Consider the following 20,297-nt stretch of genomic DNA (forward strand, 5'->3'; position numbering starts at 1 on the left):
CCCTGAAAAAACCCAACTTGGGAAAACTGGTGCAATGGTGATAAATTTTGAGTATAATCTGGATGTCGAATACTGGCTATGCTGCAGAGAAAATACTGGCAAAAATAATCAGAGGGAAATTACCTTCACTACAGGCAATTCCGGCATTGGATTGCTTCTAAAAAGCAAGTCATCCAATTGGGCATGCGCAGGCTCTGCATCACTTTTAAGTTTCCTGCCACACGTGCTGCCCGATTGTCTGCTAATCAAGCCATCCTACCTGCTGTTGGCTGGGAAAATGTTTCTCCGACACTCTAGGACTCCTTCCCGGCCTCTACAATTGAAGACGTCTTCCCCTCTCAACAAATCGAACTGCCCGTTGAGGCTTCTACGTTAGGACTATGCAGCCTCCTAGAGAAACTTCAGCCTCTCTACAAATGCACTCGCTGGATCTGGAAAACTTCCTCCAGCCTCATTGTCCCTGCCCCTCGCTGTCTCTGCTTCGATCTTTGGCTCTCCGACAACTGTTGTTTCTCTCTGGAAATCGAACTGCTCAAGTGTATTCTCCATCACCACATCATTCCCTTATTATATCTTCTTATTGGGACTCCAACAGCTAAGATTAAATCTTAATCGATGGCTCAGATCATTTCTGGATCGATCCATGTGAGTTTCTAGAGAATTCTCACCTTTACTTAATTAATTCTAATTAATTAACTAGTTTTCCTAAGTTTAGATTTAGGAAACAATAAAAAATAGGTTAATAATCTAATTAATTCATTTCTAGGTGGAATTTCCATAAATGATTTTTGGGTTTTGTACATCTCATGTATTCTAGAGTCTCCACCAAATTTCATGGCTAGAACACATCCGATGCTACAGTAACTAACACTCCCTCTTAGCGAGAACTGTGTTCAATCTAGTCTTTCACATCCTGCGACAACACCCTCTTTCTATATCACCTCCTGTCACGTTGTTTTTGTCTGGTTGTACTGCCCACCAACCACTGCGCAACTCTGATGCTGCATTTGTGTTGCTGCTGACATTGTTGTATTGCTGCCTGTTGATTTCTGGTAGCATCGGATGTGCTCTAAGTCTCAAAATTTGCAAGGAGGCTTAGACACATGCATTCTCCAATACCAAGAAATAATTTTGGGAAATTCCACCCAGAGATAGTATTATTCAAATAATTAATTATTTTTAATTGGACCCTAAGTCTAAACTTAGGAAATTAAAATAATTAAAGGGTATTAATCTAACTCTGGGTGAAACTTCTAGAAGAAGACGAGGATCAAGCCAAAATTATCTAAGCCATTGATTAGAAGTTAATCTGGGTCGTTGGTTGTCCAACATAAATATATAAGAAGAGGCTTTGGCACTTGGAGAATACATCAAGTAGAGTTCAGAAGATCGAATTTATGAAGCAGAGCAGCTGCCGGTGAGAAATTTAAGTGAGCTTTTGTAGTGAGGGGCAAGGATAGTTCCGGTTCGAGATTCTCCTGATTCGATAATACTCAGCAGAGGAGGAAGAGAGAGATCCTAGAGAGGTAGCATAGAGCTAGAAGAGGCTGACGCAGGGCCACGCAGAGGCATCGTAGGTTGACACAGAGGCAGTGCAGAGCCTTGAGGAGATTCGAAATTTGATCGGGGGATCAATTTCTGTAGCTGGAAGCCGGGGTGAGACTGGGAGAGCAGAAGTCAAAATCTCGGAAGCAAATTGATCAGCCAAGAGGAGTGACACAGACCCCAGAGAGTCTAACACTGGGCTAACGTAATAACTGAGCAGAGGCAGCGAAGGGCTAGTCATTCAGTGGCTGAATTAGCTAGGATTTCCAGTGATAGTGTGAGGTAATCTCACTTATCTCTCTGTCAGTGATATTCTCTGTACTAGATAGCCAAGAGGGCATCCAAAGATTGTAGTCAGAAATTACTACTGCTTAATAATAAAACTCTCAGAGCTGCTACACCGGTTTTCCCGCATTGGGTTTTTCCGAGGACATTTGTCCAAAATTAACTATGTAGATGTGTTGTGTATTTCTTTCTTGTTCAGTGTCTTGTTTCCACGTTTTATTTTAAATGGTGAAGGCTGCAGTGTATTAGTTTCGATGTTTACTATAGAAAATAGTAAATAATTTTGTTCAGTAATTAACAAATAGAAGAAACATAATCAGTTGTTGCAGTAGAAATTTGGGGCTTCCAAATTTTCACATGGTATTAGAGCTACAGGTGAAACAAGAAAGCAATGTCAGAAGAGCCAGCGCTGAAGAAGGAAGGGAGTTTGAAATTCCTGCAGAGGCAGCGAATCGAAACCCCACAGGGATTGCATAGTTCAAGCCAGGAGGGCAAGATTTTCATGGTAAACAAAGAGGTAGAATTTCCAGATTGAAATTTGTCAGCAGCAGAGGGAGCAACGCAGCAATAGCTTTAACGAAGAGGGGTTTCTAGTGGGAGGCATTTGCTGGGCAGAAAGACGTCAGAAGAAAGAAGAGAGGCACTTGAGGGAATTTCTTCCTCAGAGAATTCCTAGCCAAGGAATTTGAATTCTCATTTGCTGAGCAGTAGCAGGAGAGAGGAGGTCATTCGACTTTTTCAATTGGCAGAGATGGCAGCCAGTGGATTGAGAGATCAGGATAGGTTGGATGGTGCATCCAACTATGTGATCTGGAAGGCAAGGATGTCGTGTCTTCTGGATGAGCATTTTCTCAATATCTACGTCGACAGCATGGTAGCTGAGCCCACAGATCCAGGTTCACTCAAGAAGTACAAGGGAGAAATGGCGAAGACCAAGAGAATAATCCTTGACAAAGTGAAGGATCATATAGTCTGTCACATTGCTGGTAGAGACACTGCCAGGGATCTTCCGAGCAGCAGAAGATGTACTTGGAGCAAAAGATGAGATCTATGCAAATGCAGAAGGGGGAACACATTGATCCATTCCTCACTAAGCTTCAGGAGATCCAAGATGAGCTGGCAGTCGTGGGGTCAACACCTCAAGGTTCCGAGATGGTATGACTGGCCCTAAATTTAGTATCTGAGGAGTGGCAAGTTTTTTTCCAGAGCATCCTAGGCAAGGCGAACTAGGATGGAATGTGGGCAGCTCTTAAGCAAGAGGAGCTGAGGAGAGACTTGGTCAAGTGTAAACTTGATGGAAGCAATAGAAGTACGTTGAAGCCCAAGGAGGAGCAAGAGAATGCAGTCCTCGCATCCAAGGGGCATCAGGAGCAGCAGAAGAAGAAGAAAGATGTTTCAAAGATCAAATGCTTCAGGTGTGGTGAATTTGGTCACTACGCAATGCAATGTCAAAGATGAGAAGCATGATCCGAAGGTTGCATCCACGAAGATCGAGGAGGAGGAGTTCGCCATGACAGCGCAGGCATCTCCAAGAGGGAGTTGGGGAGATCTAGAGTTGTAGTTCGAAATGACTGCAGTTGGATAGGATCCTTGAGGAGTCCACCTCTCGGATGAATTCCTTGCTACGAGAGCCCAAATCAGAAGTAGCAGGATGGACCAATGTCAGTGGGTGCATAGGAGTGTCGGAGTGACAGTGGCAGTGCCTAGGAGCACCAGAGACTGAGCAACGCAGAGCTAGAGTTGACAGCAATGCAGTTGGCACAGAGTAGAGTCAACAGCAACACAGAGGCTTCAAAGGGTCAGCGCAGAGACTAGCAGCAGTCATAACTCTAGCAACGAGATGCATCATATTGAACACCAGTTCAGTAGTTTGGGACGCTTTTCCGTTGTTGATGCAGTAGCAACAACAGTTGGAGAAGATTGTAGTGAAGATGCAGTATTGGCAGTGGTAGTGCCAGTAGCAGCACAAATGTAGAATTGAGAGGGAGTTGTAGTACGGATGCAGTGTTGATAGTGGTAGGGTCAGCAGCAATACAAATGCAGCATTTGCGTAGTAGTTGGTGGATAGGATGTCAGACATCAGCAGCGCAGAAGGAGATGTTACAGAACAGAGTGATGCTTCAGCAGGTTGCATTGCTAGAGCACATTCCTCACTAAGAGTGAGTGTTGATTTACGGTAGCATTGGATGTGCTCTAAGTCTCAAAATTTGCAGGGAGGCTTAGACACATGCATTATCCAATACCTAGAAATCGTTTTGGGAAATTCCACCCGGAGACAATTTTATTAAAATAATTAATTATTTTTAATGGGACCCTAAGTCTAAACTTGAGAAATTAAAATAATTAAAAGTTATTAATCTAAATGTGGGTGAAACTTCTAGAAGAAGACAGAGATCAAGAAAAAATGATCTAATCCATTGATTAGAAGTTAATCTGGGTCGTTGGTTGTCCAACAAAAAGATATAAGAGGCTTGAGGGGCACTTGGAGAATACATCGAGTAGAGTTCAGAAGATCAAATTTCTGAAGTAGAGCAACTGCCGGTGAGAAATTCAAAGTGAGCTTTTGCAGTGAAGGGAAAGGATAGTTCTGGTTGGAGATTTCTCCTAATCCGAGAATACTTAGCAAAGGAGGCAGAGAGAGATCCGGGAGAGGCAGCGCAGAGCTAGAAGAGGCTGACGCAAGGCCACGCAAAGGCAGCGGACAGCCTTGAGGAGATTGAAAGTTTACTGGGGGGATCTATTTCTGTAGCTGGAAGCCGGGGTGTGAGACCAGGAGAGCACAAGTCAGAATCTCAGAGGCAAATCGATCAGCGGGGAGGAGTGACGCAGAACCCAAACAATGTGACGTTGGGCTGACGCAGTAACTGCGTGGAGGTAGCAAGGGGCTAGTAATTCAGTGGTTGAATCAACCAGGATTTCCTGTGATAGTGTGAGGTAATCTCACTTATCTCTCTATCAGTGATATTCTCTGTACTAGATAGCTAGGAGGGCATCCAGAGATTGTATTCATAAATTATCACTGCTTAAAAATAAAACCCTCAGATTTGTTGCACCGGTTTTCCCGCATTGGGTTTTTCCGGTGACATTTGTCCAAAAATTACTGTGTAGATGTGTTTTGAATTTCTTTCTTGTTCAATTTCTTGTTTCTGCATTTTATTTTAAATGGTGAAGGCTGCAGTGTATTAGTTTCGGTGTTTACTGTAGAAAACAATAAATAATTTTGTTCAGTAATTAACAAATAGAAGAAACATAATCAGTGGCTGCAATAGAAATTTAGGGTTTCCAAATTTTCACATTTCCAACTCTGCATCTACATTACAACTCCCTTTAGCTGTTGCTGCTACAACTACAACTATTGCAACTGAGAAACATCCAAAATACTGATTCATCTGTGTTCAGTATGATGCATCTGTCTCCTAAGTCCTGACTGCTACTAGCCTTTGCACTGTCACTAAAGAATCTGCGTTGCTGCTAACTCTACACTGAGCCACCTGCTCTGTTGTCAACACTGCACTGTGCTCCTCAGCATATGACTGCTACTAGTCTACAACTATCACTCTAGTACTGATTGAATCAACTTCCACTGATCCATCCTGCTACTGAATATTGTGGACCCCCCCATCCAGGGAATGATCCATGAGGTGTATTCCTTAAGGACCTTGCACACTCTCTGTAGCTCTCTGGGGCTACAACACCAAGTCACCCCACCTCATTCCTAGAGGTATATCTGCGAACATCGCAAAATCCTCCTCCAACCTGGAGGACAGCCTATCTATCTTAGAATATTTTGTCGCTTAATCCTGCTTCTCTTGCTTGTCCCTCTTCTTGAGAGGACACTTGGTGCTGTAGTTGCCAAAATCGCCACACCTGAAGCTCTTGATCTTATATAGGTCCTTATTTTTCTTCTTCTGCTCCCCCTGCCCCTGACTGGGACCCTTCGATGCTAGGGCCACATTCTCCTCTTCCTTCACACCCTTCGATCCGCTGCTACTGCTGCCACTAATGGAGATCTTAAGCAAAGCTCACCTCATTTCCTCCTGCTGCAAATCAACCCACATCCTGTCCCATCTAGGTAGTGTGTCTCTGCCCAATATACTTTGGATGAAGACTTGCCAATCCTCCAAGACATTGTTTAGTGCCAACCATACTAGCTCTGATGGTTGAGGCGCTGCCCCAACAACTGCAAGCTGATCTAGGACCTCCTGAATCCTAGTGAGGAAGGGATCTATGCCTTCTCCCTTCTACATCCTGATGCATCTGATCTTTTCTTCCAGGAACATCTTTCGCTACTCAGAAGTACTCTGATATAGCATGGAGAGAGCTACCCACATTTCTCTGGTTGTACCTTTGTCTTCCAAATGTGAGACTATATGATCTCGGACTCCATCCAAGATCAACCGCTTCACCTTCACCATCTCCTTCCTATATTATTTGAGCTGATCCGCATCCTGTGGAACTGCCACCACATTACCTATGTAGGCTTTCAGACCATATTCATCTAGAAGGAAGTGTTGTCCTTTGAGATAACCTAAGGTCAATTAGTTATGCCAAAGCATCTATAATGTTTTGTTGTTTTAAATGATTGGATGACCAATGAACTGTTTATAAACAGGTGCTTTAAACTTAGATAGATTCTTAATAAAATAAAAGGTTGTTTTTTAAATGCACATGGTTATTTTGATTTTAGTGGGATGGAGAAGTAGAATATGGAGAAATATAATTGATTCAATACTCAAACTGAGTATTTAAACATTTATAAGCAGAAATTAAGAAAACAGTGTTTTCTTAATCAACAAAATATAATCAGACTATCACAGAGATCTAGTGCAATTTATACTCAAAGATGAATTTACAATAACAAATAGTTTTGTAAATTTATCTCTTATTTAAATTACAACTTCACAGAGGATCCAAAATGAAACTGAAATTCAATTAAATTTTAAATCGGATAACTGCGAAAAACTTAATTTATATGAAAAAGACATAATGAGTAAACAAGATGAAATACAACTCACTAAGAGATAGAGAATATGAGGCAAATCCAAAATCTTTTATAATCTCAAAAATGCTCCAGCTTAGTACAAATCTGCTTGATAACTAGTTCAGGGGTTCAACCCTTAATACTTTGACATATTGAAGTATTTAAACAAAATTTACAAAAATATTACAATTAATGCCCGAGTGACACGACATTCTATTATTAACTTTGAACTTAACAGAAAAGAAATAATGCGATCAAAAGGAATGAATCTGGCAAATTGATCTGGACATCTGGCCCTGCTTTGGAGGAGAACAGTTGCTGAGTGGCCACTATTCGGGTGTTGCGCTAGTGAAGTTGATTTGTCTTTTTAATCTTGGAATTCACAGAACTTATCCCACTGTTCTTCTTCTGGAATAGCAATCTTTGTTACCTTGTGGTAGATCTCATCTACCTCAGTATACCGAGCAAAAGTGGGTTTTACTGCAAAAATGTGTTTTATCTCGTGTTGGATAAAACTTATGTTGTTGATAGCTTCATAAAAATCTCTTCCTGTCACAGAACCTTTGATGTTGGAAGACTTAGCTATATCCTTTGCAATGTCTTGAAGCTTCATGTAATCTTCCCTGGTCATCAATTTTTCTTTGATCACAAATAGAGAAGGTAGACCTTTCTTGTTCAATGCATCTATTCTAGTGAAAAACCTGTTAACTGCTACCTCCAAAGTGTGACATTTCTCTGTCAGCTATACAACCGAGTTCTTCTTTGTTAGAACTTTCTTTACCTCCAGGATGGTTTCTGTTCTGTCATATACTCCTAGATCATCCAGCTCATATCTTTTTTTGGAATTGAGGAACTTTATGATGCTGTTGGTTGTAGCAGGCATTTCTCCCAATTCAGCATTGATATTGGAAATAGTTTGCTTGGATTTCTCCATCAATTCCTTCTGCTCGAATATAATCTGGATACATGGCCAGATTTCATTTATTTCTTCAATGATATTGTTCCATACGATTTCTTTAACATGGGCTAGTGTGTAGCCAATGGAAGACTTAGTTACTGACTTCTTCCATGCCTCTATCTGATTTTGAGCTCTTTGTAGCTCTGCTGCATGAAAAATCTCAGTCTTTTTTTGATGATCTTGTAGAAGATTGAGTTGAGCCTAAAATCTTTTGATCTCTTCGGTCTGGAGAGACATGTTCTGTACTTCATTTACCAACTGATCTGCAGCATCCCCTGTGCTTGTTGTTGAAGATGTGACTGTGGGAATGGCTGTGATAGGGAGTGCTTCCAAAGGGACAACAGTCATTTTGGTAGCTTTCACCTTTTCCTTAATCAACTTTTCCATCTCTGTCTCCATTTGCTTCAACTGTGCACTCTGTTCCATGATGAGCTTCATCATGTCTACCTTTTGTGTCTCTGTTTCTTCAATATCCTTGGCCAGAGGATCTTCTGTAGCTGGAAATTTCAACTGCTTCCTTAATGTTGCTATGTCTAAATTCTTTTTCTTTACAAGATCTTCTGCAGCATTGATGTTTGAAGGGTCATAACCCACTTTGATCACTAAGTCCTCTAGAGGTTTGATCCTGGTGTCTTTGGAAAGTGCAAAGACCTTCTCCATCTGCAGTTGTGATTGGACATTTGCTAATGTAACCTACAGTTTAGACAAACTCGTAGCAGTGTTAGTGACAGTGGAGAAAAACATTTCCCTGGTTTGCTTGTGCATCTCCATTTGGTCAATGGGATGTATGTCTTTTACATCAAACTCAAATGTTGTCTTCTTGTAGTCTGATGCTGTCTTGGGTTGGGGAACTTGTGCTTGGAGGAATGCCATTTTCATTCTACCTTTCTCTGAATCAAAGGCTGACAACAGCCTGCTTTGAGAACCGGAAGTCTGCTTCCAGAACTGATTGTAGGTGTTAATCTTCAAGGCCTCATTCCTTACTTTTATCTCCTTAAAAATGCCCATTATACTTTCTTCTGTCTCCCCTATAGTAGATGTGTTAGTCTGCATTTGCTGTTGATCATGTGAAGTCGTGGAGGTAGTGGGAGATAGTGTGGTTTGATCACCCAATAATGACGAAACCAGTGGCTCATTAGTGGTGATAATGTTCTCCTGCTCTGAATCTTTGCTGAGGCTTAGTTTGGAACTAAGCTTGGCCTTCTTCCTATACATAATTTTGAATCCTTCACTGAAAATTTTAGTCCTTGAAGGGGACTCTTCTTCTCTGCTTCTCTTAGTTGTTTTCTCCTACATGGTAGGAGTCTATACTGTAGAGGATGATACTAGCTGCTCTTCTGCCTCTTGTAGGGTATTCTCAACCCATTCTAGCTGATTTTTGTACTTCTCTATCTCTGGTTTGGCTGTGTGAAAATAAGCAGTAGATTTGGTTTCTACTCTTAATTTAGAAATGATCCCTAATGGATCATATGACCAGGTGAAGCTAAGGCTGAACTGCATTTCTTTTAATAGCTTAGCTGCTTCTTCCCCTGTTGCCTAGGACACTGATTGTTGGATGCACAAACATCTCTATGAATTGTTTATATGTATATTCCTTTTGTTCCTTCATCACCAGTGTAGTCCAGAAGATGATTAACTGTTGATTTCCTTCTTCATCCAACTTTTGTAAAGCAAGGTTGATGTTGTCTCCCTGAAAGTATAAGAACATATAAACTAACACAAAAGCATACTTGAATACCTCCTCAGTTGGGAATTTGATAAGCTGCTGATGAATTGAATCTGCAAGAAATTGGCTAAAGTTAAACATGATGGAGGGCTTAGAATCAACAGAGAAAATGGATAGAAATCCTATGATGGCCTCATCTACCCACTGATCTGAGTAGTAGCCAAGGAGGTAAGAGATGACTGTGATAATTTGCTTGGCTCTCTCAGGGAAAATAGAGGAGGTATAGGGAGGATTTTTCTTTGGCAATGAAGCATCTTTTGTCAAGGAAAGTTCAAGGGTTTTGGCCCTTTTAGCAAAGTCTAATTTTTGGTACAATTCAACAAGTGCTTCATAGGAAAAGGGGGTAGCATTCTCTATTGTGGGGGCTTGCATCATCTGGTCTATGGCTTGAGGAGTGATAGTAAATAGAATTTCTCTAGTGGGGGTAGTGATGGCCCTTTGGCTTGGCAAATAAGATGCATGACACTTCCTAACAAATTCTGGGGTGCTATGGGTATGAGGAAAAATGTAATGGGGTAAATTGGATTCCCACAACTGAATGTCATTGGATTTGTGTATGTATTTGTCTTCGAGCCATAAATACATCTCAAAGAGGTCAAATTCATAGAGAGTTTCATGGATTTTATGGTCTTTGTCAACCAAAAGGATGTGGTGAAAATCAATAGGAGGATAGATCAGAGGATTGATAGGTACTTCTGGTCCCTTGTCCTTTGAAGGCATATTCGGATAAAGCTAGGAACAGTAATGAAAATTGGATTGAAGGTTTCAATACACAAAGAGGAGTCAGGTTTTGGGGGCAAGAACAGAGGCAATAGGCTGAAACGGAGTGAGAAAACAGTGTTGCTGGCGGGTGAAAATGTCGAAGTTTAGTCCAGCAAACCTGTAACAAAGCAATAACAATGACAGTGTATGAATTCAGTAACCAGTTAATGAGTAAAAGGGAGGTTTATATAACAGTCTGCTTTTTCCGTTGAAGGTGGTGCGGGTCCGTTGGATTAACAGCTAAACCATTTACTACTTAACAGCTTAATTTTGGAGGGAGCGATGTAATTGGTGGAGTTAACGGGCAAATGACGTGGCGGAAGGTGAGTGGTGGGAGCGCAACGGGTAGAAAAGTGGCATCGGGAGGCAGAGAAACTGCTTTTCAGAGGGGGGTGGGGAGCGTTGACGGTTTCGCCCAAGGGGGGTCTGAAAAGTTGTGGTGTTGACACGTAGGGGCGGGCGTGGTTTCCAATACCGCCCATTTCGGACCCCCCTGACGACAATGTTCGGATGGTGAGGGGGGGCCGAAATGCCGTGTGGGCCGTCAGATCTTGGGAGATGGGCGGAGATGGAGTGACAGATGGTAGAGAGTTAACGCGATGTGACGGGCACCCGGTGGGGTCGCAGGAATTAATTTACTGCAAAGTGGGAAATATTTGCAATGTATGGAGAGGCAATAAAACTTATGTTGAAATTTGGTACCAGAGGACAGGTGGTTCCCTTAGGGAAAAGTGTCCAAAAGAATTTAATTTTTCTCCTAAAGTGACTTTATAATTTTATAAAGTTAAATCTAATTTAAAAGTGACTTTAAGTGATAAAGTTACTAAGTCTAATTTTAAAGTGACTTTTATAAAGTCAATGAAAAATTAGAAAGGAAAAGTGACTTTGGAAATAAATGACTAAGTGGGTCTTTATTAAAGTGGGGTGAATTAAAAAATAAAAAGTGAGATTTAAATGCGCATTTAATCTCAGCCATTGATCTAAATCTATTTCAGCCATTGGATTTAGAGATCACCCAAAAGTCACTTGGGTCACCCAAAAGTCATTTGGAGTTATATTAAGGGAGGAAAAGATCACATTCGATTCAATTCTTTCATGAGCAGATTGGGAGAAGGAGAGCAAGAGAGCAAGAGAGATTTCTGAGCATGGAGGAGAAGGAGAGAGCAACTTGGCACACATTCCAAGGCAGCAGTTGAGCAGATTTGTACAGTTGATTCAGCACACAGTGAAAGGCAGATTTTGGCACGATTTTCGAGGAGAGGTTTGCACAAAAATCGAGGAGCAGTTTGCTGGTTTTTCTGCACGCAAAACGAGGGCCGTACAGCAGCATTTAATGCTGAAAGTGGGCACGAAAATCGAGGAGACCGTACAACATTTATTGCTGTCCTGTTTGTTGTAATTTCCAGTTTGTTGTGAAGCATGGGAAAAGAGATAAGTTGTAAATTTGCTTGCTGATTTTTTGCTGAAAATTTCTCACTGTAAAAGGCAATTTTCAGAAATAAAGAAGAGCTCTCAAACTGGTTTTCCCCAAGAGTTGTAGGGGGTTTTTCCAGGGTCACATTGACCAAAAATCTCAGTGTTTAAATGTGTTTTAATGGCTGTTTATTACTGCTGATTTTTATTTCTGCAATTTCCAGCATTTTGTAAAATTTCCAGAATTTGTGTTTTCAGCAAATTTATTTTTTTCAGCTTGTTAAATGTATGGTTATGGGAAAGGGCATTTAACTATATGGGAGAAATAAGGAGAAACTGAAAACCGGGGTGGGAAAACAGAAATTTCTACATGGTATCAGAGCTTGAGTGCTGAAGGGCAGTTTGGGACAGCAAAAGGAAAAAATTACAGTTGCTGATTTTTCACTCAAAAAATTCCAGCAAGCTGATTTTTTCATAAACAGCAGTTTTATCTTTACTACAGTAGTGCTATTTTTCAGTTTTAGGACAACAGGATGTCATTGGGATTGAGGGTGGAGGATAGGCTGGATGGGCATATAAATTACAGCGTTTGGAAGGAGAGAATGCAGAGTATCTTTGAGGAGGCAGAAGTCTGGGATATCATGGTGCATACCACACAGAACCCTGTTGTTGTGCCTACTGATGCTACTCAATTGACAACTTATAATAAAAAGAACAACAAGGGTAAGAGGCTGATTCTAGACGGAATCAAAGATCATTGCATTCCTCATGTGAGAGGAAAGAGCAATGCCCATGAGATGTGGACAGCATTTTCCAATCTCTACCAGAGTACCAATGAGAACCGAAAGATGGTCCTGAAGGAGAAGCTGAAGAACATTAAGATGGGTAATGATAGTGCAGCTGGATATCTCACAAAGATTACTAATGTGAGAGATGAGTTGGCAGCGATTGGAGAGGCCATTCCACCCACTGAGTTGGTGCGGATTGCAGTGAATGGCCTCCCCCGTTCATGGTTGAACTTTGCTGATGGGGTTTGTGCACGTGAGACCCTTCCCACATGGGAGAGGTTTTGGGATGATTGCATTCAGACAGAGATCAGGAAAGGTCAGCTTGGGGCAGCCAAGCCAGTTGAGCAGGATGAGGATGTAGCACTGGTGGCAGGAGGCAAGAAAGACAAAGGGAAGAAGCAGGCTTCCACAAGCAGTGGTGGGGGCAAAGGCAAAGGTAAAGGTAAACAAGGGAACACACAGAAGGACTATTCCAAGGTGAAGTGTTGGAATTGTCAAAAGATGGGACACTATGCAGTTGTGTGTCCGGAGAAGAAGAAGAAGAAGGAGAAGAACCAGGACGTGGCAGCTTCAGCAGAGATTGAGGACTTTGCTGGTCATTTTGACCGAGAGTTTGCGTTCACTACGTGTGAGTCCTCTAGTGCAGGATCACCTGCCGCACAGGTTCAGAGGGAGCATGCTTTTCCCTCGATTAGCGGAGCATCTTCAGGTATCTGGTATGTGGACGGTGGGGCTTCACGTCATATGACAGGAGTCCGTGAGTACTTCTCAGAGCTTTCAGAGAGTGGCACTGATATTGAGGTAGTACTTGGTGATGACAGAGTTGTTAGAGCAGTTGGGGTGGGGACAGTGACATTTCAGAGGGAGTCCAAACCTCCCTTGAAGGTGTCAGAGGTTCTTTATGTGCCAGGGATGAGGAAAAATCTCATATCTGTCTCAGCTTTGGAGGACAGAGGATATGAGGTACTATTCAGGGGAGGACAGGTGTTGATGTATCCCAGGGGTACTCCAGCTGATTCAGCTAGATTGATAGGTGTACGCCATGCAAAGGTGTACAAGTTTGCATTCCAGCCCCTTTTGGCATTGAGCAGTAGTACCGACAGCAGAGCTAGTAGTTCTGAGCTGTGTGAGATTTGGCACCGCAGGATGGGACATGTATCATGGAGCCTTGAGGACATTGCGGGAGATCACTATAGGTGTGCCAGATTTCGGTACTGATCACTTTGATACTTGCAGAGGTTGTGCGATGGGCAAATTTGCCAAATCCCCTTTTCCCAGCAGTGACAGCAGAGCGACGGGGATACTTGATTTGATTCATTCCGATGTGAGCGGTCGGATGTCTCATGTTTCCTTGAGTGGATATGAGTACTATGTTTTATTCATTGATGATCACTCCAAGAGGACCTGGGTTTATTTTTTGAAGACCAAGAGTGAGGTCTTCAAGCGGTTTCAGGAGTTTAGAGCTCTTGCGAAGACTCAGACAGGACGAAAGATCAAGTCCTTGAGGTTGGACAATGGAGGAGAGTACACCCTTGGAGAGTTTGTTGACTATTGTGTGGAGGTAGGCATTAGGAGGGAGTTCACTGTTCCTTACAACCCCCAGCAAAACGGGGTTGCGGAGAGGAAGAACAGATCCATCATAGGGGCTGCCAAAGCCATGTTACATGATCAGGGGTTGCCATTGTTCTTGTGGGCAGAGGCCTGCAACACAGTTGTTTACTTGCAAAACAGGAGTCCGCATCGTGCCTTGGGGCACATGACTCCGGAGGAGGCTTTCTCTGGGAAGAAGCCTGATATTGGTCATCTTCATATCTTTGGATGCATTACATACTCCTATATACCCAAGGAGAAGAGGACCAAACTAGAGCCCACCCCAGAGAAGGATATCTTTGTGGGCTACAGTGAGACCTCAAAGGCCTTTCGGATTTACATTCATGCACAAAGGAGAGTTGTTGTTAGACGGGATGTGAAGTTCGAGAAGGACAGGGCCTTTAGGAGGTCACGGGAGTTAGAGTATCTGGATCAGCCAGACCCTCAGCAGCAGTTGAGTCAGTCGCAGGGATTCATTGGGCAGGGATCAGGAGGATCCGGAGGTACATCTATGAGGATGTCAAGTCCATCAGTGAGCAGTGGCTCGCCGAGCCAGAGGGGTGGTGCTCCGGGCAGCATGCAGAGCAGTTCACTAGGGAGTCCACTGATGGACAGTTCACACGGTACCTCAGCTTCTACAGGTTCAGGTGCAAGCAGGAGGACAGCAGACAGACAGTCAGGAGTTCAGGCTACTGATGGTGATGAGGAGGAGTTTCATTCTCCTATGGGAGAAGCATGCTCAGGGAAGAGAAAGCCCAAGTGGCTTCAGGACACCTTGAGAGATGCCACATCTGTTGCTGAGCCGAAGAGGTCGGTCAAAGAGAGTAGACCACCTGAGAGGTTTTGTAGCTATATGGCGATGGTTACCAGCATCCTTGACTCTGAGCCTTCTAGCTATGAGGAGGCAGCTAGCCAGCAGGTCTGGAGAGAGGCCATGGAGGAGGAGTATTCTTCTATCATGAAGAATGATGTTTGGGAGGTGGTGTCGAGGCCTGAGGGAAAATCCGTGGTTACTTCCAGATGGCTTTACAAGGTAAAGCATGCTGCAGATGGCAGCATTGAGAAATTCAAAGCAAGGTTTGTGGCTAGAGGGTTCTCCCAGGTAGAGGGAGTTGATTATGAGGAGACCTTCACTCCCGTGGCTCGATATACTTCGATCCGCTCCGTTATATCGATAGCAGCAGAGATGGGTTGGAAGATCCACCAGATGGATGTGAAGACCGCATTTCTCAATGGCTTCATACAGGAGGAGGTGTACATTGAGCAGCCACAGGGCTTTGAGGTGCATGGGAAGGAGTCCCATGTGTGCAGACTGAAGAAGGCCCTTTATGGCCTGAAGCAAGCTCCCAGAGCTTGGTACTCCAGGATAGATACATATTTGCAGGGGATGGGTTTCACAAAGAGTGAGGCAGATTCGAACCTTTACTTTATTGTGATTGGTGAGGAGCCTCTCATTTTGGTGCTGTATGTGGATGACTTGATCATTACAGGTGCAGAGAGACTCATAGAGCACTGCAAGAGAGATCTTGCGACGGAGTTTGAGATGAAGGACATCAGCTTGATGCATTACTTTTTGGGTTTGGAGGTGTGGCAGGAGGAGGGGCATTTCTTCCTGGGGCAGGGGAACTATATTGTGGACATCCTTAGCAGATTCCACATGGAGGATTGTAGACCCATGTCGACACCGATGATCACCAACTGGAAGAAGCTTCATGCTTCGGATTCCGAGTTGGTGGATCCCACATTGTACAGGCAGCTGATTGGTTCCTTGATGTATTTGGTCAACACTAGACCAGATATCTGTTTTGCAGTCAACACAATGAGTCAGTTTATGTGTGAGCCTAGGAAGGTTCACTGGGTGGCTGCAAAACACATTTTGCGGTACTTGCAGGGGACAGTGGATTATGGTCTGGACTACAGGCAGGGAGATGGAGTGAGATTGGCAGGATACACTGATTCTGATTGGGCAGGTTGTGCTTCTGATAGGAAGAGCACTTGAGGGTGCTGTTTTGGGTTGGGTTCAGCAGTAGTGTCATGGTTCAGCCGAAGCAGTAGTCAGTAGCACTGAGTTCAGCGGAAGCAGAGTATATGGCAGCCAGTCTAGCTAGTTGTGAGGCTATCTGGCTTCGCAAGATGTTGTTTGGCTTATTTGGTCAGCCGTTGAGACCTTCAGTGATTTACTGTGATAATCAGAGTTGCATTAAACTCGCGGAGAATCCAGTATTTCATGACAGGTCAAAGCATATCGGGATTAGATATCATTTCATCAGAGACTATGTTCAGAAGGGAGTTGTGAAGCTTGAGTATATTTCCATTGATGAGCAGGTTGCAGATATCCTTACCAAAGCCTTACCACGGGGCAAGCATGTCTACTTCAGAGACAAGATGGGTGTGGTGAGGAACACCTTCCTCGGTAAGAGGGAGTGTTGAAATTTGGTACCGGAGGACAGGTGGTTCTCTTAGGCTTTGATCTTTGGCCTAGGGAAAAGTGTCCAAAAGAATTTAATTTTTCTCCTAAAGTGACTTTATAATTTTATAAAGTTAAATCTAATTTAAAAGTGACTTTAAGTGATAAATTTACTAAGTCTAATTTTAAAGTGACTTTTATAAAGTCAATGAAAAATTAGAAAGGAAAAGTGACTTTGGAAATAAATGACTAAGTGGGTCTTTATTAAAGTGGGGTGAATTAAAAAATAAAAAATGAGATTTAAATGAGCATTTAATCGCAGCCATTGATCTAAATCTATTTCAGCCATTGGATTTAGAGATCACCCAAAAGTCACTTGGGTCACCCAAAAGTCATTTGGAGTTATATTAAGGGAGGAAAAGGAGGAAAAGATCACATTCGATTCAATTCTTTCATGAGCAGATTGGGAGAAGGAGAGCAAGAGAGCAAGAGAGATTTCTGAGCAGGGAGGAGAAGGAGACAACAGCTTGTCACACATTCCAAGGCAGCGGTTGAGCAGATTTGTACAGCTGATTCAGCACACAGTGAAAGACAGATTTTGGCACGATTTTCGAGGAGAGGTTTGCACAAAAATAGATGAGCAGTTTGTTGGTTTTTTTGCACGCAAAACGAGGGCCGTACAGCAGCATTTAATGCTGAAAGTGGGCACGAAAATCGAGGAGACCGTACAGCATTTATTGCTGTCCTGTTTGCTGTAATTTCCAGTTTGTTGTGAAGCATGGGAAAAGAGATAAGTTGTAAATTTGCTTGTTGATTTTTTGCTGAAAATTTCTCACTGTAAAAGGCAATTTTCAAAAATAAAGAAGAGCTCTCAAACTGGTTTTCCCCAAGAGTTGTAGGGGGTTTTTCCAGGGTCACATTGACAAAAAATCTCAGTGTTTAAATGTGTTTTAATGGTTGTTTATTACTGCTGATTTTTATTTCTGCAATTTCCAGCATTCTGTAAAATTTCTAGAATTTGTGTTTTCAGCAAATTTATTTTTTTCAGCTTGTTAAATGTATGGTTATGGGAAAGGGCATTTAACTATATGGGAGAAATAAGGAGAAACTGAAACCCGGGGTGGGAAAACAGAAATTTCTACAACTTAGGAATAAGCGGGTGGAGGAAAATATGAGCGGAGGGGTGATTTTGGGGTTTAAAACTTAGGAATAGGGAATTAATACACCAAAATTAATTGATATAAAACCTTAGAGCAAAACTTTAATCGTTTGCCCTTTCCTTCTGCATATGAAAATAACATTTGACATTTCCCAATGTGGCACATTTTGACTAGTAGCCAGATAAATCATCTAAGTTTGTGGAAGTCAAAATCACCTTTGGTCTCCTTATGACAGCAAAATGTATATGTTCATCCTTCTTGGCTTCTTGCAACAATTATTTCCCACTTATCAGAATAACATTGTTTCTAGGCGCTTCTTTGTCTACTTCATTCTTCAATGGCAACAGTGTATGTTTATTCCCATCCTTCTCTAGAGTATAAGTGTTTCTTCTCCCATCATGTATAGCTTTTCGATCAAATTGCCAAGGTCTTCCCAGCAATACATGGCATACATCCATTGGCATTACATCACATAATACCACATCCTTATAAGTACCAATCTGGATTTCTACTTTGCATTGTTCTGTCACAATAAGCTGATGTCCTTTTTGTAGCCATGATACTTTGTAAGGAGTAGGGTGTACTGTTTTCACTAATCCTAACTTGTCCACCATTTCTGTAGAAACCAGGTTATCAGTGCTTCCACTGTCAATTATCACTTTACAACATTTTCCTTTGGACTTGCATGTAGTTCTGAATAAACTCTTTCTCTGAGCTGGTTCTCTTGTCTCTTTCTCTGCTTTAAGCAATACCCTTTTCAATAACAAATATTCTCCTACTTTGGGTGATTCTTCCTTATTTGCAATTTGAGGTTTTTCTTCCTTTGCCTTAGCCACATTCACATTCCGTTGATTTGTTGCTTTATTATGAGGACAGTCCCATGATCCATGTCCCCATTCTCCACATGTATAACACCGAATTTCTCTTCCTCGGCCTCTTCCTCTGGGTGCAAATCTTCCTCTACTAAAGTCTCCTCTCTGTGGTGGTCTACTACTTGAACCTCCTGCTTCACCCTGAGGGTGCTGAAATCTTGATTTGGTAGTTCCTCTACCTCTTGCTGAACTTTCCCTCTATTCTTCTGATATTTATTCCTCAACATCTTCTCTTCTGCTTTCAAAGCTACTTGATAGGCATCTTCAATTGTTTTCAGACTCAGCAAGCTGATTTCATCCTGTATGTCATATCTCAAGCCATTGATGTATCTGGCTACCTTTTCTACGTCATCCTCTGCATGTCCTGCTCTAATGCTCAGCTTATAAAATTCTTTTGTATATTCTTTGACAATCATCCCCTTTTGTCTCAAATTTTGTAACTGTCTGAAAAGATTTAACTGATAATCTTTTGGCATGAATTTACCTTTCAACCTACTCACCATTTTATCCCATTGTTTGATCTTGGGCTTCCCCTTTCTTTCTCTGGATGTTTGTAGTTCATCCCACCAGATAGCTGCATGACCCTTCAATCTGGTAACTGCAAATTTCACCTTCTTTTTGTCATCAACCTCCTCATAGTCAAAATACTTGTCCAATGAACTGATCTAGTCCATCAACTCTTCTACATTGAGATTCCCGTCATACAAAGGTATTTCCACCTTTGGTCTTCCACTTACTTTGGCCAACATTTTGAGAACTTTGGTAGCTTCGCTTTCATCCTCTTCTTCTTCCTCAGAAGATTCCTCTGCAGCACTGGCATCTCCTTCATCAGGTGCTCTCCTTTGAGCAGTTTCCATTGTCTCCATCCTTGTACGCAGGTTTCGAATCTCTTCCAGCAGAACTGCATTCGCTACAGGTCTCCCTTGACCTATGCCAGCTCCTCTCCTAGGTGGCATGTTTACTGTAGCAGACTTAATCCTTGGGCTCCGATACCAAATGATGTGGATGGTTACCAAAATTGATGTGGTAGTCTAGAATTAGACTAATGGTTCACTTAAAAACCAATCAGCTGCGCGTTAATAAGATTATGTACGTGTATTTCCTCTCGAGGGTCCCACTAAGCTGACCAATCACCGTCGGTCCCACTTTGACTTTTCCACTCCCGAGCGCTTCAATTTGCACCGTTGATTTGTTTACCCAATCCTACGGATATCGCGACGTATCATGTGCCAACTAGCCTGGCCGATCTCCACCGTCGATCTATCCCGTCCGATCCAACGGCTACCGCACAATATCGCGCGCTGTCTAGCACGATCGATATCAGGTCGAGAGTGCGCGAGAAAAGTGGTTTTCCCATGCTACGTGTCACCAACTTAGGTTAATCGCGTGAATTTGAGAAATACCATTTACCATTCTTTAAGCGCGCGAGATACCGCTTACCACTTGGGAATATTGCTCACGTGCTTAATACGTGCTTTTAATAAATATGTTTTAACAAAGGTTTAGTGCTTAAGCCTGGAATAACCCTTAATGCTAACCGACTGTGACTTATCAATAAAATGCATAAACAGAAAATAATACCCAATTAGGGTCCAGAACACCAATACACAGATTCAAGAGAAATTCTGCACCAGGAATAACACGCAACACCACACTTAATCAATTATTCAATAATATAGAAATTACAGAGTCTTGGCCCTCTCGGCTCGATTACAACAATTTGTCTGACCTCTGTTTCACTCGCAAACCCTATCTCTCTCTCAATCTTTCGCTTACTCACTCTCCTATTCCATCCAAATCTCTATCATTA

The sequence above is a fragment of the Pinus tabuliformis genome, chromosome 2_1 (genome assembly GCF_031772625.1).
Source record: "Pinus tabuliformis cultivar Carrire ecotype Pingquan chromosome 2_1, CPIR1, whole genome shotgun sequence".
Classification (NCBI taxonomy): Eukaryota; Viridiplantae; Streptophyta; class Pinopsida; order Pinales; family Pinaceae; genus Pinus; species Pinus tabuliformis.